The sequence below is a fragment of the Heterodontus francisci genome, chromosome 9 (assembly GCF_036365525.1).
Source record: "Heterodontus francisci isolate sHetFra1 chromosome 9, sHetFra1.hap1, whole genome shotgun sequence".
Lineage (NCBI taxonomy): Eukaryota > Metazoa > Chordata > Chondrichthyes > Heterodontiformes > Heterodontidae > Heterodontus > Heterodontus francisci.
Genome location: NC_090379.1, coordinates 106810713 through 106832770, shown reverse-complemented (window position 1 = coordinate 106832770; position 22058 = coordinate 106810713). Strand labels below are relative to the sequence as shown.

The following is a 22058-nucleotide window of genomic DNA, read 5'->3' as shown; positions in this document are numbered from 1 at the left end:
CCCGAGTGACGCTAGCAAACCTCGCAGCCAGGATATTTGTGCCCCTCTCGTTTAGATGCAACCCGTCCTTCTTGTACAGGTCCCATCTGTCCCTGAAGAGATCCCAATGATCCAGATATCTGAAACCCTCCCTTCTACACCAACTGTTCAGCCACACTGTTTGGCTGCACTATATTTCTATTTCTAGCCTCACTGGCACGTGGCACAGGGAGTAATCCAGAGATTACAACCCTAGAGGTCCTGTTTTTTAACTTTCTACCTAACTTGCTAAACTCCCCCTGCAGGACCTCATCACTCTTCCTGCCTATGTCATTGGTACTGTTGTGTACCACAACCTTTGGCTGTTCACCCTCCCCCTTCAGAATGCCCCCTGTCCGTTCAGAGACATCCTTGACCCTGGCACCAGGGAGGCAACATCCCATCCTGGAGTCTCTTTCACGTGCCCCTGACTATAGAGTCCCCTATAACTATTGCTCTTCTGCGCTTTGTCCCTCCCTGCTGAACAACAGTGCCAGCCGAGCTGCCACTGCTCTGGCTGCTGCCGTTTTCCCCTGATAGGCCATCCCCCCCAACAGTATCCAAAACGGTATACTTGTTAGAGAGGGGGATAGCCACAGGGGATTCCTGCACTGACTGCCTGCCCCTTCTAGCGGTCACCCATCTATCTGCCTGCACTTTGGGTGTAACCACTTCTCTAAAACTCCTGTCTATGACACTTTCTGTCACCTGCATGCTCCTAAGTGCATCCAGTTGCCGCTGCAACCGATCCATGCGGTCTGTGAGGAGCTGCAACTGGGTACACTTCCTGCAGATGTAGTCGTCCGGAACGCTGGAAGCGTCACAGAATCCCACATCTCACAGGTGAAGCACTTCACCCCTCGAACTGTCATTTCTAGCACTAGTTAGTTAATTATTATAAAATAAATAAATACTTATTAAATCCATACTAAATTTTTATAATTAACTATCTGGTCCCTGGTGCTAGATTTCTACGATAAATATTAAATGCTTACTAAATACAGTACTCTCCTCCCACTGATTTCGTTACTCTACTTATTAATTAGTTAATTAATGGTTTTAATCAATTTTTACCAATGTTTTATTTTCAAATTCAGTACAAATTCCCTACCAGCCAATCAAGTCACAGCTTTCCTGTGACGTCACTTTTCAGTTTTTATTTTACCAGAGGTAAGTTTTTTATACTTACCGGTCCGGAACTCTGCCCTCCGAGTCTTCTCCGTGAATGTAGGCCGTGAATCCCCGAGGTAAGTTTTTTATACTTACCGGTCCTGAACTCCACCCTCCGAGTCTTCTCCGTGAATGTAGAGAAAAGGGCACACCATAGATGCAGTACTTAATGATGGAAGGAAATTTGAAGCCATCAGGTCTGGGCGCCAACAGTTACGAGCATTGGGTTGGCTACAACAATTGGTATGATAACCAAGGCTCAGAAAATAAGTCTGTGGAAAATGTGGCCTGACTCACCCATTTCGTAGTTATCTGGCATATCCGGACCAGTGTAAAGCTTGTGGCACGTGAGGACATTGGGCAAGGCAGTGCAGAAGGCCGAGCTCAGATACTGCACACAGGAATGATGGCAGATCACATGCGGAGAGAACTTCTGCAAGAAAGGATGGCAAATGCAACAAGAGGCATGCCAACACACAACAAAAGCCCAAGCAGGTACATCAGGTTAGTAGGGAGACAGATTGCCAGAAGGACATAGATGAAGAGTGCACTTGTGCAAATAGTGAGCAAGCATTCCACATAGTCAACTTGGATCAAAATGTCAATGCTATCACGCAATCTGAGGCATTCACTGTGATCTGGATCATATGTCCGCAAAAGAGTGGCAAGCATAAACTCAGAGTAAAAATCAACACCGGAGAAAGTGCAAACACTCTGCTCATCCATATGCTGAAGGACATGTACTAAAGAAATGGGAATCTATGGTATGAAACACCACAGCTAGGCTGACTGCCGACAATGGTTCTGCAATCAAGTGCATTGCAATGGTAACCTTGAAGTTTAGCTATGGGAGCTCTGAATGGCTACCACAAATGTTTTATATTGTCGACACAACTGGTCCAGCTGTCGCCAGCAATCACCAGCAATCCCTCCCACCTCAGAGTACTTGATGCAACGAACTGAGGCCGGAGGAGAGACTCCCTGTCATACGGCCTCTTTGCATCAAGACTCCCACCCTTTGTGTCATCCTTTGCATGGAAAGACCCGACACACTCGACCTGGATATTTGGTACCATCTTTGGTGTTTTACTGAATCCATGCCCTGTGACAATTCGTAGATCTTGTCTACAAATTGGAATGTCAACCTTCATTTTGACTCAGTCTGACTCTGAGGGCTTCAGGGAAGGGTTATTAATTCATGCTTCTTCCGGTCAGTTGAAATGGGATTGTCAGTGCTGTCATACGGACATACGTATGAACATACGAATGAGGAGCAGGAGTAGGCCATTCGGCCCCTCGAGACCGCTCTGCCATTTGATAAGATCATGGCTGATCTGATTGTGGCCTCAACTCTGCTTTCCTGTCTACCCCATACCCCTTGACTCCCTTGTCAATCAAGACTCTATCTAACCCGGCCTTAAAAATATTCAATCACCCTGCCTCTCCTGCTTTCTGGGGAAGAGAATTCCGTAGACTAACGACCCTCTGAAAGAAAAAGTTTCTCCTCATCTCTGTCTGAAATGGGAGAACCCTTATTTTTAAACGGTGTCCCCTGATTCTAGTCTCTCTCATAAGGGGAAACATCCTCTCAGCATCCACCCAGTCAAGTCCCCACAAGATCTTCAATGTTTCAATAAGATCACCTCTCATGCTTCTAAACTCCAATGGATACAGGCCCAACCTGTCCAACCTTTCCTCATAAGATAACCTCTTCATCCCAGGAATCAGTTGAATGAACCTTCTCTCAATTACTTCTAATGCAGTTATATCCTTTCTTAAGTAAGGAGACCAAAACTGTACACAGTACTCCAGATGTGGTCTCACCAACTGTATAACTGTAGCAAAACTTGCTTACTTTTACATTCAATTCCCCTTGCAATAAACAACATCATTCCATTTGCCTTCCTAATCACTTGCTGTACCTGCAAACTAACATTGTGAATCATGTTTGCACCAGGACAAGTTCTGCAGTCTCTCTCCATTTAAATAATATATTGTCCTTCTATTCTTCCTACCAAAGTGGACAAGTTCACTTTTTTTTAATTTCCAAAATATACTTCATTCATAAGAATCTGTAAAAATACATGACAAAACAGTTCTAAACAGCACCAAGTCAAAAAATACAAACAGTGCAAAGGAGGTCAGTTTCCTTCAATACAGGAGTGAGTTGCCTCACAACCCTTCAATTTCATTTTTCCTGTCATATACATTTTACAGCAAACAAAGATTTTCCGGATACAGTTTGAGGGGTTTTCCATGGATCCAGCACCTCCGTTCAGCTTGGTGGGGGGACCTTACACAGTGGTCTTTCCCCATTGAGCCTTTGCTGCGGCTGCCCCAAGCTTTGGTGCATCCCTCAGCACGTAGTCCTGGACCTTGGAATGTGCCAGTCTGCAACATTCGGTCATGGACAACTCTTTGCGCTGGAAGACCAGCAAGTTTCGGGTAGACCAAAGGGCGTCTTTCACCGAATTGATCGTCCTCCAGCAGCAGTTGATGTCTATCTCGGTGTGCGTCCCTGGGAACAGCCCGTAGAGCACAGACTCCTGTGTTACCCACTGTTTTTTTCAGGTTGTTTTTCTTCAGGTTTGCACTTGCTGCTGTTCAATATTCAGTATATTCACACCTAATCTGTACTAATGCTTTGTCTTTCAACACACCATTAACATATTGTTTGCCTTTGCTCCGTGACCTTTTGGTCAGCTATGTGGCCTGGTCCAATCTGCACCTTCTCCTTTGTTATCTCTTGCCCAACCCCCACCTCACTTGTTTATAATCTGTGACTTTTCTAATATTTGTCAGTTCCGAAGAAGGGTCACTGACCCGAAACGTTAACTCTGCTTCTCTTTCCACAGATGCTGCCAGACCTGCTGAGTGAATCCAGCATTTCTTGTTTTTGTTCCTGTGTTACAGAGCTGCTTGGGATGAACCTCGTCAAAAACCACTGCATCTCTTTCCACACCTGCTTTGCAAAGACACATTCCAGAAGGAGGTGGGCAACCGTCTCTTCCCCACCACAGTCACCTCGAGGGCATTGTGCAGAGGGGGTGAGACTTCGGGCGTGCAGGAAGGATCTGACGGGGAGGGCTCTTCTCACGATCAGCCAAGCTACATCTTGGTGGTTGTTTGAAAGTTCTGGTGATGAGGCATTCCGCCAAATGACTTTGGCGGTCTGCTCAGGGAACCATCCGACAGGATCCACCATCTCCTTTTCCCATAGGGCCTTGAGGACATTCTGTGCAGACCACTGCCTGATGGACCGGTAGTCAAAGGTGTTTTTCCGCAGAAACTGTTCCACGAAGGATAGGTGGTACGGCACAGTCCAACTGGATGGAGCGTTCTGCGGCAATGTGTCCAGGCCCATCCTTCGCAACACCGGGGACAGATAGAACCTCAGCACGTAGTGACACTTGGAGTTTGCGTACTGGAGGTCTACACACAGCCTAATGCAGCCACACACGAAGGTAGTCATCAGGATGAGGGCGATGTTGGGTACATTTTTCCCGCCCTTATCCAGAGGTTTGAACATCATGTCCCTCTGGACCTGGTCTATTTTGGATCCCCAGATGAAGCGGAAAATGGCTTGGGTGACCGCCACAGCGCAAGAGTGGGGTATGGGCCAGACCTGCGCCAGGTACAGCAACAACGTGAGCGCCTCGCACCTGATGACCAGGTTCTTACCCATAATGGAGAGAGATCGCTGCTCCCACATGCTCAGCTTGTGTTGTACCCTGGCTACTCGCTCCTTCCAGGTCTTGGTGCACGCCCCTGCCCTTCCGAACCATATCCCCAGCACCTTCAGGTAGTCTGACCTGACGGTGAAGGGGACAAAGGATCGGTCAGCCCAGTTCCCAAAGAACATGGCCTCGCTCTTGCCGTGGTTAACTTTGGCTCCCGCGTCCAGTTCGAACTGGTCGCAGATGCTCATCAGTCTGCGTACGGACAGCAGGTCCGAGCAGAAGACGGCGATGTCATCCATGTGCAGGGAGGTTTTAACCTGAGTGCCTCCACTGCCTGGGATTGTCACCCCTCTTATGCTCGCATGCTTCCTAATAGACTCAGCAAAGGGTTCAATACAGCAAACAAGCAAGACAGGGGAGAGAGGACAGCCCTGTCTGACTCCAGATTGGATTGGGAAACTTTCTGATTCCCACCCATTGATTGAGACTGCGTTACTTATGTTTGTATAGAGCAGTTTGATCCATTGCAGATTCCCTCCCCAAACCCTATTTTGGAAAGCACGTCCATCATGTAGGTGTGCGATATCCTGTCAAAAGCCTTCTCCTGGTCCAGGCTGATGAGGCAGGTGTCCACCCTCCTGTCCTGTACATAGGCGATCGTACCTCTGAGTAGCGCGAGACTATCAGAGATCTTCCTGCCGGGTACAGTACAGGTCTGATCAGGGTGGATCACCAACTCCAGAGCAGACTTGATTCGACTGGCTATGACTTTTGACAGACTCTTGTAGTCAGCATGAAGCAGTGAGATGGGCCGTCAATTTCTGATTTCTGCCCTCTCCCCCTTCCGCTTGTAGATGAGGGTGATGATGCCTTTCCTCATGGATTCTGACATGCTGCCGGCCAGGAGCATACCCTCGTATACTTCCAGCAGGTCCGTGCCGACCCAGTCCCATAGGGCCGAACACAACTCAACCGGTAAGCCATCGCTTCCGGGGATTTTACTCGTCTTGAAGGACTTGACGGCCTTTGTCAGCTCGCCCAGAGTTAGCGGCTTGTCCAGTCTCTCGCTCATGCTGTCATCTAAGACCTCTGTGATAGATGACAGGAAGGACTGGGAGGCTCTGCTGTCTGTGGGCTTCACGTCATACAGCCCAGCATAAAAGGATTTGCTGATCCTTTGCATGTCGGACTGCGAAGACGTTACCAAGCCATCCTGTTCCTTCAGGCTGCTGATCACCGAGTTGTCTGTGTGTACCTTTTGGGAGAAGTAACGCGAGCACGTCTCATCCTGCTCAATGGAGCGGACTCTGGACCAGAAGATGATCTTGGAGGCCTCCGTGGCAATGAGCGAGGCCTGCTGGCTCTTCACATCATGGAGGTCCTCCTCTCTCGCCTTCTGAACATTTTTGAAGATAAAGAACCTCTTGATGTTCTCCTTGATCGCCTCCCACTAGTGAACTGGAGACTCAAAGAGGGGTTTCACGATCCTCCAACCCTTGTAATCCCTTTTGAGTTCCTCAACGTTCTCTAGGCTTAGCAGTGTAGCATTGAGCTTCCATATCCCCCTGCCAACCCGCTGGTCGTCCTGTAAGTGACAGTCAGCCAGTAAGAGGCAATGGTTGGAGAAGAACACCGACTTGACGTCGGTGGATCTGACCGTGACAGCACAGGACACAAACAGGAAGTCAATCCTGGAACGGGCAGACCCGTCCGTTCTTGACCATGTGTATCTACGCTGCGCTCCGTCTGCAAATTTGCTGAAGACGTCGTGCAGTTTAGCATCTTTTACTGTTTCTATTAGGAATCTGGACGTAGCGTCCAGTTTGCTGTCGTCTCTGCTGGATCGTCCAGCTGCATCGATGATGCAGTTGAAGTCACCGCCTAGGATGACCGGCCTGGATGTCGCCAGCAGCAGTGGGAGCTGCTGGAAGACGGTCAGCCGCTCGCTGCATTGAACCGGGACGTACACGTTGTGCAACCGGAGTGGAGCATTGTTGTACATTACATCAACTCTGAGGAGGCGACCGCCCACCACCTCCTTAACTTCGGAGATGGTGAAGTTACCTCTCTGCAGCAGAATACCCAGGCTGGAGGGACGGGAATCATTACCCCCTGACCAGATCGATGGCCCGTGGGACCACCATCGCAACCATTGCCTGTAGGTGCTGAGGTGTGGTATTCCACACTCCTGCGGAAACAGTAGGTCGGCTTTGACCTTTGCGAGGTAATCCAAGTTTGAAACACATCGCGTAGTGGATTTAATGTTATGCACATTCATTGAAGCAATCCTTATACCCATTTTATTTATTTTTTAAGTTAGTTGTTGCTTCCCATACCATTTGTCCTTGCTAGTCCCAGTCCTTCGGGATGTTCCTGCATACCCATAGTGTACGCAAGCTGTTTCACGTTCGTTGGGCTCAGAAACCCCTCCTGGTTTTTCATGCAGGGTTCCGCTGGGGTGACATCGGGGGGGGGGTGTCTTGTAGGCAGCAAGGATTGGGCTGTCCTCTGCTGTTCCCCTCGATTCCTCCTCGAAAACATCACTGCTCCCGGCTTCCAAGAGCTGAGGTGTGCCAGATGTGTCTTTGCTCTCTGTGTCCCGGAGCTGGGATGCGCTGGCCATGTCGCGAGGTGTGGCACTTTGGGTTTGGGGCACGCCGAGCCCATCACAGCTTCCAGTGCCTGGGGCTGGGGGGCTTCATCTTCCAGCTCCTTTGAGTTCTGCCGCCTCTTTTGAAGGTGCCGTCGTTCTGGCACTTCCTCGTCCAGTGAAGAGGAGCTGCTGTAGTCTGTCTCAGATGGTAGCCTCCTCTTGCCACTGGTTTGGGTGGTCACCTGTTCCACTTTTGGAGGTTTTTTCTTTGTGGTTTTCCTTTGTACCACTTGCCACTGACCTGTTTGTCCATCTGCTGCCTCCTCCTCCATTGATTCTGTCTGTGCAGGAGGAGTTTCCGGGCGCAGGGTAGGTGCTGGGTCACTGGTTTCAGCTGCCTCCCCTTTATTCTCCTTCTCTGGTAGACTTACCTCGCTGCGGAGAAGGTTGCTTGTCTCCTTTCCAGCACCGGACGCCTTCATCGTTCCTTCTCCCGGCCTTTCCTTGGACCTTGCCGCCTGAGCATAACTGAGGCAGCATTTGGGGCAGGTTTTGTAGAGGTGGCCTGCCTCACTGCACAGGTTGCAGCACTTACTCTGCTCACAGTCCTTGGTCTGATGGCCTTCCTTCTTGCAGTTCTTGCAGACAACCGTGCTGCAGTTAGCTGCCACGTGACCAGATTTGCCACAGGTGTGACAAACTCTGAGCTGCCCAGCGTAGACCAAGAAGCCTCGACTTCCCCCGATAGTGAAGCTGGAGGGAGGGTGGATGATGTCTTCATTGGCATCGACCTTCAAGGTCACCTTGACCTGCCACTTGCTGGTCCAAATCCCAAATGGGTCCTTGACATCAGTGCTGCTGCCGGCCACCTCAACTTAGCTGGCGAGAACGGTGAGTACAGGAACATGAGGGTTGTAGAGGTGAATTGTGAACAGAAGCGTGAAGAGTGGCTCCACTGTGAGGATCGACAGTGGTGCCCAGTCCCCTTTCTCCTTGAACGCCTTCAGGAACTTCATGCATCCCGCCACATTCTTGAACGTCACGTCGAAATATCCACTGCTGGGGAAATCCTGCAGGCAGAAGACGTCCGTAGCTTGGAATCCACAGCAATCGATGAGGATTTTTTTGATGAAGAAGGTGCGATCAACCGGTGCATCTCCTTCCTTGTCCTTCACCACCACCTGAACGGTGTTACGCACTCCCTGGCCTGAAGCTCGAAGATTGGTTATAGCCATTTTACTCAAAGCATACCCAGGATCAAAAGTCACCGCACATGGTTTCTCCCCTGCCAAGTAAGTACTGCTAAGAACAGATACTACACTTGATTTTAGCCAAAAGGCCGAGAAACGAGAAGTGAGAAGTGGACAAGTTCACATTTTCCCACATCTGCCAAATCTTTGCCCAGTCACTTAACCTATCTATATCCCTTTGCAGACTCCTTACATCCTCCTCACAACTTAGTCTCCTACCTATCTTTGTGTCATAGGAAGTTTAGCAACCAGACATTTGACCCCTTCATCCAAGTCATTTATATAGATTGTAAATAGTTGAGCCCCCAGCACTGATCCCTGTGGCACTCCACTAGCAACGGCTTACTAACTCGAAAATGACCCATTTATCCCTGTCCTATGTCAGACCATGCCACACAGCGCTGAATAATCTCCTTGATTAAATGCTGTATGTGCATGTGTGTGTATCTCTTTACCTGCACTTTAAATGGAATGAATAGAATGGATATTCAAGCAAGTCAGCACAGGCTGATCGTTAACTTTTTTAGCAGGCCTGAGGGCAGTCTGCCCAAATTCTTTGAGCTGTCTGACAGGATTGATTCTTCATTAACGGCTTGGGGACTGCAAGTTTCTGTGGGGAATGACTGGGAATTTAAACGTTATTCCATCATTGGGTTATGCTGAATTCGGTTAGAAATGAAAATTGTTGTTTGGAATTGTTTTGTACGACTTTCTGCTTCATAATTATATGGAGTACCAGTAGCTCAGGAGAGGGTAGAGCTCCTTCAAACCAGTCAATTTTATGCCAGCATAATCCGAATATTCCAAATTTTGAAATAGTGCCCAGTGAAGTTATCACTTGGATTGATGACACTTCTGGAGGTGAGTTTGTGGCCTACCTGCTAAAACGGAGCTGAGCCTATTTGTGGGTTGGAACTAAGAAGCTCGACTTGAGGCCTGCTTCAGCATGGAGGGCAGAGTCACAGCACAGAGTGTGCTGCTCACCAGAGAAGAAAAGGATCAAAAGCTGTTTTGAGGAATTTTATAAGGATGATACCAGAAATGCAAGATTATACCTATCAGGAAAGATTGAACAGGCTGGGTCTCTTTTGTCTTGAAAAGAGTAGGCTGAGAGGTAGCCTAATAGAGGTCTTTAACATTATGAAAAATTTTGATAGAGTATAGAACAGAAAGAGTGTTTCCATTTGCAGGGATGAGCATAATTAGAGGCCATCAATGTAAGATAGTTACCAAGAAATCGAATAGGGAATTCAGAAAAAACTTTTGCCCAGAGAGAGTTAAAAATGTGGAACTCATGACTGCAGGGAGTGGCCTTGAGGCATAGAATACAGATGCATTTAAGGGAAGTTAGATAAGCATATGAGGGAGAAGAGAATAGAGGGTTATGCTGATAGTTAAATGAGGAAGTATAGGATGAGACTTGAATGGAGCATAAATACTGGCATGGATCGTTTGGGTCAAATCGCCTGTTTCTGTATATTCTGTGTAATACCACATTATTTTTTAAGACCACTTTTAAGACAGTTCCTTCCCAGTCTAAAAAGCCTGTGTTTCTCTGGTCTTTATAACTCTGATCTCTGACATTAGGGATGTACCTCATGGCTTTTCTCTGCACTGTTTGAATGCCTCCCTAGATTGTTGGTGGCCAGAACTAGACATTGCGTTGAAGGAAATAAAAATAGGAAATGCTGGAAATACTCAGCAGGTCTGGGAGCATCTGTGGAGAGAGAAACAGAGTTAACGTTTCAAGTTAGTGACCCTTCATTAGAACTGACAAATATTAAAAATGTAAAAGGTCTTAAGCAAGTAAAGCGGGGGTGGGGCAAGAGATAACAAAAAAGAAGGTGTTGATAGGACAAGGTCACAGAGAATAACTGACCAAAAGGTCATGGAACAAATGCAAACGGTATGTTAATGGTGTGGTGAAAAAACAAAGCATGAGTACAGAGAGGGTGTCAATTGACTAAAATGAACTGCCTCTAAGCACAAACATTAAAGAAGTGGGTAAGCACAGTAGAAACAAACTACACAAACTAAAATAAAATAAACAAAGAAAAAAGAAAAAATAACTAAAAATAAAAAAGGGGGCCCATCATGCTCTGAAATTATGGAACTGAATTTTCAGTCCGGCAGGCTGTAGCATGCCTAATCGGTAAATGAGGTGTTGTTCCTCGAGCTTGCATTGATGTTCGCTGGAACACTGCAGCAATCCCGGGACAGAAATGTGAGCATGAGAGTTGGGGGGGGGGGGGCGCGGAAGGGGGTGGTGTGGGTTGTTGAAATGGCAAGCAACCGGAAGTTCGGGTTCATGCTTTTGGACTGAGCGGAGGTGTTCCGCGAAGCCGTCACTCAATCTGCATTTGGTCTCCCCAATGTAGAGGAGAGCACATTGTGAGCAGCGAATCCAGTATACTAAATTGAAAGAAGTACAATTAAATAGCTGCTTCACCTGAAAGGAGTGTTTGGGCCTTTGATAGTGAGGAGAGAGGAGGTAAATGGGCAGGTATTACACCTCCTGCGATTGCAGGGGAAGGTGCCTTGGGAAGGGGACGAGGTGGTGGGGTAATGGAGGAGTGGATGAGGGTGTCGCGGAGGGAATAATCCCTTCGGAATGCTGACAGGGGAAGGAAGGGGAAGATGCGTTTGGTAGTGGCATCACGCTGGATGGGCATAAATGGCGGAGGTTGATCCTTTGGATCTGGAGGCTTGTGTGGTTGAAAGTGAGGACAAGGGGCACCCTGTCGCAGTTCTGGGAGGGAAGGGAAGGTGTGAGGGTAGAGGTGCGGGAAATAGGCCGGACACGGTTGAGGGCCCTGTCAACCACAGTGGGTGGGAATCCTTGGTTGAGGAAAAAGGAGGACATATCAGAAGCATTGTCGTGGAAGGTTGCATCATCAGAGCAGATGCGTTGAAGATGGAGAAACTGGGAGAATGGAACGGAGTCTTTACAAGAAGCATGGTGTGAAGAAGTGTAGTCAAGGTAGCTGTGGGAGTCGGTGGGCTTACAATGAATATTAGTAGACAGCTTATCCGCAGAGATGGAGACAGAAAGGTCGAAGAAGGGAAGGGAAGTCTTGGAAATGGACCATGTAAGGGTGAGAGAAGGGTGGAAATTAGAAGCAAAGTTGATAAAGTCTTCCAGGTCCGGGCGGGAGCAGGAAACGACAGCAATACAGTCATCAATGTACCGGAAAAAGAGTTGGGGGAGGGGGCCTGAGTAGGACTGACAAAGCAGTATATACAGTTTGATCATAGCCCTTACCTATATCCTACTGCATTGACAAGTGGTTGAACATCCAATTGACTTTAATTGCTGCTCTGTATTGGTTGGAAATGTTTAGCATTGAGTCAACAAGACTCTGACGTCTCTTTCAGCTTCTTCCTGATCTCCATTCATGGAGTATGAGTGTTGTGTATTTTTACTTCCTAGATATCACACTCCAAATTTGTCTGCATTAAATTCCGTCCGTCTTTGCTGCTCCCTTGCACCCAACTCGTCCATAGATTCTGAGCTGACTCTTCTAATTCCACTGATCCTCTCCTAGTTTGGTGTCATCTTCAAATTTGACCACTTTGCACTGAGTGTCTGGATCCAGGTCCCTGCTGTGAACTAGAAACAGAAGTGGTCCCGTTCTTTTCCGAGATATCCCAGTCAGTATCAACCCCATTCCTCCCTCCACATGCTTACATTTTACTTCCCTTGGGTGCTATTTAATTTGACTTATGTTGGGTGGACCCTTTTGTCATCTGCTTCACCTGCGTATTCTCATTCACCTTAGTTCCTCTCCACTGCCTCCTTAACTTCTTTGAATCTGCTTCTGCCTCTGCTCCCCAGTAAGAAATGACCTAGAATTTCAGATCCGTCTGCCTTACCCACTACCCTGTCATGGTAGTTGATTGACTCGAAGGTCATGGTGTTTGAAGATAGAGAGTCGCTTCTCCCAGTCCCAAAGTATTTTCCACATTAACGTTGACCTTTTCACAGATTGGATAGTTCCTGGTGATGTCTGTACCAATGCCTGGATTTAAAAATTTTTACCCTTATTTTTAAATCCCTCCATGGCCTCACTCTTCTCTATCTCTATAACCTCCTCCAGCCCTGAAGCTTCTGAGAGCTTTGTGCTCCCCCATTCTGGCTACTTGCGCATGTCCAATTTTAATTGCTCCACTGTTGGCAGCCATGCCTTCAGTCACCTAGGTGATTAGCTCTGGAAGTCCCTCTCTAAACCTCTTCACTTTTCTCTCCTCTTTTAAGATGCTCCATAAAACCTATCTCTCTGATGAAGTTTTTGCGCACCTGTCCTATTATCTCCTTTTGTGACTGGATGTCAAATTTTGTTTGATAGATGGTTGAAGGCATGGCCGCCAATGCACAGTACAGAGCAGGTTAGAATGAAGCTCCCCCTACATTGCCCCATTATACACATCCCAGGGCAAATATGGCAATAGGTTAGAGATTAAATAAAACTGCCTCTCCCAGGCCAGCAAAAGTCTGGACTTGGAGCAAAGTAAATTTCCTGCAATTCCTGTGATGTTGGGGAAGGTTTAAACTAGCTTGGCCGTGGGATGAGAACCTGAGGGATTTCAGATAGGAGAGAAATAAAGCTTGTAATGGTAGGAAGAAAAGTAGTCAGTGAAATGGGAGGGCGGGGGAAACAAAGGCCAGCATCAAATAGGATTAAAGTACAGAAAAATGTTAAAAAAGCAAAATTAAAGGCACTCTATCTGAATGCATGCAGCTTTCGCAACAAGGTAGATGAATTGATGGCACAAATAGCAGTAAAAAGGTATGATCCAATTGCCATTATGGAGACGTGGCTGCAGGGTGACCAAAGCAGAGAACTGAATATTCAGCAAAGTGATTCCTGACAACGCAGCCGGCCACTGACGTCATCAGGCTGCGCCAAGGTGCGCACATGCGCAGATGGTCTCCAGCTCTCTGCACGTGCGCTACGTTCCGACTTTCCAAGACTGGTTAGCACATGCGCCGATGGCGTCATCGCGTGTTGTGTGCATCTTCGGGCAACGCGCCTGGTCGGCCTCTGCACATGCGCTTTACGCATACAGCAATGCAACGCTATTGGGAATTCACCCATGCGTCAAGCTCCGATCCCCCCCCGTTGGTCTCTCCATCTGCTACGCTCCCCCCTTCGCTGCTCTCTCCAGCCGCTCCGCACCCCCCCCCCCCCCCCCGTCCCCGGCCCCGGCCTGCTCGCCCCTTCCCCGGCCGGCTCCGCTCCCCCCCCCCCACCTTCCCTGGCCTGCTCCACTCCCCACCCCACCTTCGCGGGCCTGCTCCGCGCCTCCCCCCACCCCCCCCCCCCCCCCCCATCCCCAGCCTGCTCACTCGCTTGTCCCCTCCCCGGCCCGTTCCGCTCCCGCGCCCCCCCCCCCCCCCCTCCAATGTCGCCAGCCCGCTCCGTTTCCCGTGTCCCGCTCCGTCCCCGTCTCCCCCATCCCTGGCCCGCTTCCCTGCTCTGTCCCCGGCTAGCTCCGTCACCCCCCCCCACCACCCCCTGCCCCCCGTCCCAGCCCGCTCGCTTGCTCCCTCCCGCCATTGTGTTTAGGTTAGGTTGCCTTCGTGTGATTATTTGAGCAGCGCCATCTTTAGTCCTGGCAGCTGCCTGAAGTCGCAGACTGTGACCTTTTAGTGGCACATGCTGCATTTGTGCATGTGCCACTGCAGCGCCACCTAGTGGTAGCGTTGTCAGCAAACGCAGCCAATATTCAATGATATTAGACATTTAGCAAGGAGAGGCAAAAATGAAATGGTGATGGGATAGTGCTGTTAATGAAGGATGAGATCAGTACATTTTAGAATTCAGCAAAGGAGGACCAAGAAATTGATAAAGTAAGAGAAAATAGAATATGAAAGTAAACTAGTGAGAAACATAAAAAAGTGTTGTAAAATCTTCTATAGGTATGTAAAAATTAACAGATTAGCAAAGACAAATGTAGGCCCGTTACAGGCAGAGACAGAAGAATTTATACTGGAGAATAAGGAAATAGCAGAGGAACTAAACAAATACTTTGTGTCTTATACACGGAGGAAGATGGAAAAAACCTTCCAGGAAGATGACAGAACCAAGGGACTGGCGAGAATGAGGAACTGAAAGAAAATAATATTAGTAAAAAAGTAGTACTGGAGAAATTAATGGGACTGAAAGTTGGTAAATCACCTGGACCTGATGATCTATATCCCAGAGTGTTGAAAAAGGTGCCTGTAGAGAAAGTGGATGCGGTGGTGGTCATCTTCCAAAATTTTATAGATTGTGGAACTGTTCTTGCAGATTGGAAGGTAGTAAATGTAACTCCACTATTTAAGAAAGGAGTGAGAGAGAAAACGGGGAGCTACAGATGTGTTGGCCTGACATCATAGAAACATGGAAAAAAGGAGCAGGAGTAGGCCATTCGGCCCTTCGGGCATAGAAGGGAAAATGCTAGAGTCTGTTGTAAAGGATGTGATAACTGGACACTTAGAAAATTATGGTAGGATTGGGCAGAGTCAACATGGATTTATGAAAGAGAAATCATATTTGAGAAACCTGTTGGAGTTTTTTGAGGATTTAAGTCGCAGAATAGGTAAGGAGAACCAGTGGATGTGGTGCATTTGGATTTTCAGAAGCTTGTCAAGAAGATCCCACTCAAGAGGTTAATAAACAATATTAGAGCACATGGGATTGGGAGTAAGATGCTGGCATGGATTTAAAATGGACTAACAGGCAGAAAACAGAGTAGGAATAGACAGTTCATTCACAGGTTGGCAGGCGGTGACTAGTGGGGTACCGCAAGGATCAGTGCTTGGGCCCCAGCTATTCACAATCTATATCAATGATTTGGATGTGGGGACCAATAGTAATATTTCCAAGTTTGCTGATGACGCAAAACTAGGTGGGAATGTGAGTTGTGACGAAGATGTAAACAGGCTTCAAGGGGATTTAGACAGGCTAAGTGAGTGGGAAAGAACAGATTAAATATAATGTGGAAAAATGTGAAGTTATCCAATTTGGTAGGAAAAACAAATACAGAGTATTTCTTAAATTGTGAGAGATTGAAGTGTTGATGTCCAAAGGACCTGGGCATCCTTGTTCATGAGTCACTGAAAGCTAACATGCTGGTGCAGCAAGCAATTGAGAAGGCAAATGGTATGTTGGCCTTTATTGCAAGAAGATTTGAGTACAGGAGTAAAGATGTCTTGCTGCAATTGTGTAGAGCCTTGGTGAGACCACACCTGGAGTATTGTGTGCAGTTTTGGTCTCCTTACCTGAGGAAGGATATACTTGCCATAGAGGGAGTGCAACGAAGGTTCACCAGTATGATCCCTGGGATGGCAGGATTGTCCTACGAGGAGAAATTGATGAGGCTGGGCCTGCATTCTCTAGAGATTAGAAGAATGCGAGGCGATCTCATTGAAACGTACAAAATTCTTACAGGGCTCAACAGAGTTAGATGCAGGACGGATGTTTCCCCTGGCTGGGGGGGATCTAGAACCAGGTGACACAGTCTCTGAATAAGAGGAAGGGCATTTAGGATTGAGATGAGGAGGAATTTCTTCACCCAGAGTGGGGTAAATCTTTGAAATTCTCTACCCCAGAGGGCATTAGAGACTCAGACATTATGAGATCAATAGATTGCCAAACATTAAAGGCCTCAAGGGAGATGGGGATAGTGCGGGAAAATGGCATTGAGGTAGATCAGCCATGATCTAGTTGAGTGGCAGAGCAGGCTCGAGGGGCCGAATGGCCTACTGCTGCTCCTATTTCCTATGATCCTATTCTGCACCTTTACCCAACCTCAGAAGAGCACCTCCTACTTCAGACTCTGACATTTTCACTTCTCACATCAGCCATCCATCTGATCTCAGTAAATTTACTAAACTGTGCACTTCATTGTCCTTGAAAATTCATCCAGCCAGAGCATCTTCACCCAAGGCTTCCCTTCCCATCCACCCACCGTCACTTTTGGAAGCCTTCAAGATTCCATCCTTGGTCCTTCCTCTTGCTCAACTACATGCTGCCCCTTGGCAACATCATCCACTGCTATGGGGTCAGTTTCCATGTGTACACTGACAACAGCCAGCTCTACCTCTCCATCAGCTCTCTCAACCCTTTCACTGTCTCTCTGTCATCAGATCTCTACGTTCCTACAATTCTAGCCTCTTGTGTAGCTCCAACTTTCATTGTTCCATGATTGGTGGTCCTGCCTTCAGCTGCCTAGGTCCCAAGCTCTGGAATTCCCTCTCTAAACCCCTCAGCCTGTCCACCTCTCTCTTCTCCTTTAAGACACTCCTTAAAATACCTATGTAGCCAAGCTTTTGGTCACCCGCTCCAATATTTCCTACTGCAGTGACAACACTTCAGAAACCTTCATTAGCTGTAAAGCATTTTGTGATGCTCTGAGCTTGTGAAAGCCTCTGGCTTGGTGTAGATTTTTGTCTGGTATCACTCTTGTGAAGCACTTTGGGGCATTATACTACATTAAAGGCACTATGGAAAGGCAAGTTGTTGTTTTCCAACTCCGAAAGCCTGCCTCCTATTGAATCATGCCTTCAGGAGTGGAAAGGAGGTGGAAGATTGGGCTTGGTGGGAAGGAAATCGGAGACGGAAACTGTCTGAAAAGAGCTCGTGTTTAAAATGATGCTGTGGTTGTAGCGAAAATAAAAGCAAAATACTGCGGATGCTGGAAATCTGAAATAAAAACAAGAAATGCTGGAATCACTCAGCAGGTCTGGCAGCATCTGTGGAAAGAGAAGCAGAGTTAACGTTTCGGGTCAGTGACCCTTCAGGTGGTTGTAGCTGTTGTGTGATTTAAACAAGCTCCCCTAGAACCAGATAATGTGTTCATATTGCTCACTGAGGACTGGGTCGAAGCAGTAAGATATTCTTTATAATTAGGCCTGCCACTTCCTGCTTGGGTTGACTGATCTCAATGGAAACAGTCACAGGACAGGAACCCACAGGGGCCCAAAGGACCTCGTTCACTTCAAAGTGATGCCCAAACATAGCGTCCTGCAAATACTTTTTTATTTGCAAAGTACTATTCTGGTCAGATGATGTTTTTAATAGAACAGCACGTAGTGGGCCCAAGTTTCCCCATGGGTACTTTTGTACATGTGGTATAGTGTGTCACTTTCTATCCTCCAGTACTTTCTTCTGCTGCATTTTTTCCATTATCTGTACTGTACCAAATCACCAATCATCCATACTTGGCTGCAGGAAATAATGCTTCCAGAGCTTTTTAACTTGAGAGTGGCACACCTAGTCATTTCACATGTGAATATATTGAGCTTTACCCACAGATGTTGTGGAAGGTTAAAACCAGGCACAGAATGAAGACATAGAATGAAAAGGGGATTGGGGAGAGGCACAGAAACTTCCAAGTGTATATCCTTGAAACTGTTGTTCATTTTTTTCGATACTCCTTTGCACTGATTACTCTGTAATTACATTAACCTTATTTTTTTTGTTCCACCTTGTAATTTCCCCTGACCCCTCTGAAGGCTGCCTCTCATGCTGGGCTCTGGTTCCACAGGAACTTTCTGCACTCCAGTGCATTGTATCTGTAATCTGGACAGTGAGTGCTGGGGGGGTTCTTCACTGTGGAGGAATGTGCAGTTGAGCCTAATACTGCCATGTCATTGTGCAACATGGACTCAGTAGGTGGGATTGCTATTTCCTAGTTCTCATTACAACTCCTAACCTGGACGAATTGAGCAATATTAGCCTGCTGCGCTGTGACTGAACCACAGGCTGGGGATTGAACCTGGGACCTTACTGGTCTATGGGACTCGACTCTGCACTGAGCAGGACACTGACCAACTGAGTCATCAAGCCTCTGCCCTATTTTTGTGCTATGGTTGCCACAAGCACTGGGGAAACAAAAGAGATCAGTTTGTGGAAAATGCTAATCTCTGTTTAGACCACTTTCGAAAGAGAGCGGAGCACTTAATATTTTTACAGCTCCCTGCTAGGCAATAGTAGAAGTAGGGTCAGGTTAGCTATTGGAAACTGAAGGAGCTCGAGAGCTGGCTGTGCAAGCACTTGGTGGGACACCAGATCTAAATGTAGTAAGGATGTGGTTACTGAAGGCTGAGGGCAGGTTACAAAGTACTGGGTCTAACAGAATGACCATGGCAGTGTTTGTATTCACGCGTGGGAGTGTTTGATACAAGTGTAGCCTGCACTGAACAAAAAGTTGCAAGAGTTGTCATCTCATCCAGAAATGCTGACACAGGCCAGTTGCCTACACTTGCTGGCTATTCCTTGCCGGATGTTCACGCCGGCAACAACCATGTAATTTCCCACGGCTTTTGCCGTGCACCCATAGTAGCTGGAGAATGGCACGCGAGCATGCGTGTGAATTGCTCACTGTTTGGGATCACACCATTGTTTTCTCCCAATTAGGAAAAATTAGGGTGTGTTCTCCAATTTCCATATCAGTTGGATCCGTTTCACTCCATTAACATTGGGCGAATTAGAATTTGCTACTGCAAGGAGTAGTTGAGGTGAATAGTGTAGATGCATTTAAGGAAGAAAGGAATAGAAGGATATACTGACAGGGTTACATGAGGTAAGTGTGGAGCAGAAACACCAGCATAGACCAATTTTGCCAAATGGCCGGTTTCTGTGCTATAAATTCTAAGTCATTTTATAACTATGTAATTAGAAGCAGGAGGTTTGAATGCAGTTGCACGTGGGATTAGAGTCATACAGTATAGAAACAGGCCCTTCGGCCCACCGCGTCCATGCTGACCATAATCCCACCTGCCTGCATTAATTCCATATCCCTCTATGCCTTGCTCATTCAAGTACCTCTCCAGATGCCTCTTAAATGTCGCGACTGTTACTGCCTCCACCACCTCCTCAGGCAGCTCATTCCAGAGACCCACTATTCTTTGTGTGAAACATTTACCCCTTTGATCCCCTTTAAACCTCCTCCCTCTCACCTTAAATTTTATGCCCTCTAGTTTTAGTCACCCCTACCATGGGAAACAGACTCTGGCTATCTACCTTATCTATGCCGCTCATAATTTTATATACCTCTATCATGTCCCCTCTCAGCCTCCTTTGATCCAGGGAAAACAGATACAACCTATCCAATCTCTCTTTATAATTCAAGCCCTCCAAACCAGGCAGCATCCTTGTGAATCTTTTCTGCACCGTCTCTAGCTTAATCACATCTTTCCTGTAGTGCGGCGACCAGAACTGCACACAGTACTCCAAATGCGGCCTAACCAACGTTATGTACAACTGTAGGCTGTAGAGACAGCCCTGGTAATTATAGACCTGTGAGCCTTACTTCGGTTGTGGGTAAAATGTTGAAAAAGGTTATAAGAGACAGGATTTATAATCATCTTGAAAAGAATAAGTTCATTAGCGATAGTCAGCACGGTTTTGTGAAGGGTAGGTTGTGCCTCACAAACCTTATTGAGTTTTTCGAGAAGGTGACCAAACAGGTGGATGAGGGTAAAGCAGTGGATGTGGTGTATATGGATTTCAGTAAGGCGTTTGATAAGGTTCCCCACCGTAGGCTATTGCAGAAAATACGGAAGTATGGGGTTGAAGGTGATTTAGTGCTTTGGATCAGAAATTGGCTAGCTGAAAGAAGACAGAGGGTGGTGGTTGATGGCAAATGTTCATCCTGGAGTTTAGTTACTAGTGGTGTACCGCAAGGATCTGTTTTGAGGCCACTGCTGTTTGTCATTTTTATAAATGACCTGGAAGTGGGTGTAGAAGGGTGGGTTAGTAAATTTGCGGATGACACTAAGGTCGGTGGAGTTGTGGATAGTGCCGAAGGATGTTGTAGGGTACAGAGGGACATGGATAGGCTGCAGAGCTGGGCTGAGAGATGGCAAATGGAGTTTAATGCGGAAAAGTGCGAGGTGATTCACTTTGGAAGGAGTAACAGGAATGCAGAGTACTGGGCTAATGGGAAGATTCTTGGCAGTGTAGATGAACAGAGAGATCTTGGTGTCCAGGTACATAAATCCCTGAAAGTTGCTACCCAGGTTAATAGGGCCGTTAAGAAGGCATATGGTGTGTTAGCTTTTATTAGTAGGGGGATCGAGTTTCGGAACCACGAGGTCATGCTGCAGCTGTACAAAACTCTGGTGAGACCGCACCTGGAGTATTGCGTGCAGTTCTGGTCACCGCATTATAGGAAGGATGTGGAAGCTTTGGAAAGGGTGCAGGGGAGATTTACCAGGATGTTGCCTGGTATGGAGGGAAGGTCTTACGAGGAAAGGCTGAGGGACTTGAGGTTGTTTTCGTTGGAGAGAAGGAGGAGGAGAGGTGACTTAATAGAGACATATAAGATAATCAGAGGGTTAGATAGGGTGGATAGTGAGAATCTTTTTCCTCGGATGGTGATGGCAAACACGAGGGGACATAGCTTTAAGTCGAGGGGTGATAGATATGGGACAGATGTCAGAGGTAGTTTCTTTACTCAGAGAGTAGTAGGGGCGTGGAACGCCCTGCCTGCAACAGTAGTAGACTCGCCAACTTTAAGGGCATTTAAGTGGTCATTGGATAGACATATGGATGAAAATGGAATAGTGTAGGTCAGATGGTTTCACAGGTCGGCGCAACATCGAGGGCCGAAGGGCCTGTACTGCGCTGTAATGTTCTAATTCTAATTCCAACTCTTGTACTCAATGCCTCGGCCGATGAAGGCAAGCATGCCGTACGCCTTCTTCACCACCCTGTCTACCTCTGTTGCCACTTTCAAGGAGCTATGTACTTACATCCCAAGGTGTCTCTGCTCAAGAACACTCCCCAGGCCCCTGCCATTCACTGTATATGTCCTACCCTGGTTTAATTTCCCAAAATGCATCACCACACTTGTCTGCATTAAATTCCATTTGCCAATCCCTTGCCTACTTTCCCAGTTGATCTATATCCTGTTGTAACCTTAGACAACCTTCTTCACTGTCCACTATACCGCCAATTTTGGTGTCATCTGCGAACTTACTAATCATGCCCCTTACATTCACATCCAAGTCATTAATATATATGACAAACAACAGAGGGCCTAGCACTGATCCCTGCGGCACACCACTGGTCACCGGCCTCCAATCTGAAAAACAACCCTCCACTACCACCCTCTGCCTCCTATCACCAAGCCAATTTTGTATCCAATTTGCTAGCTCACCCTGAATCCCATGTGTTCGAACCTTCTGGACCAGCCTACCATGCGGGACTTTGTCAAAGACCTTGCTAAAGTCCATGTTGACAACGTCCATCGCCCTGCCCTCATCAATTCTCTTGGTCACCGCCTCGAAAAACTCAATCAAAATCGTGAGACATGATTTCCCACGCACGAAGTCATGCTGACTATCCCTAATTAGAC

General features: G+C 47.3%; 1 protein-coding gene and 1 pseudogene across 3 annotated transcripts in view; one reads left to right on the top strand and one right to left on the bottom strand.

The window, feature by feature from the left end:
- Positions 1–22058, top strand: part of rad51b (RAD51 paralog B) — a 694153-nt gene that overhangs the window by 426638 nt on the left and 245457 nt on the right. The window lies entirely within an intron of this gene.
- LOC137374054 (U2 spliceosomal RNA) lies at positions 8678–8812 on the bottom strand (annotated as a pseudogene).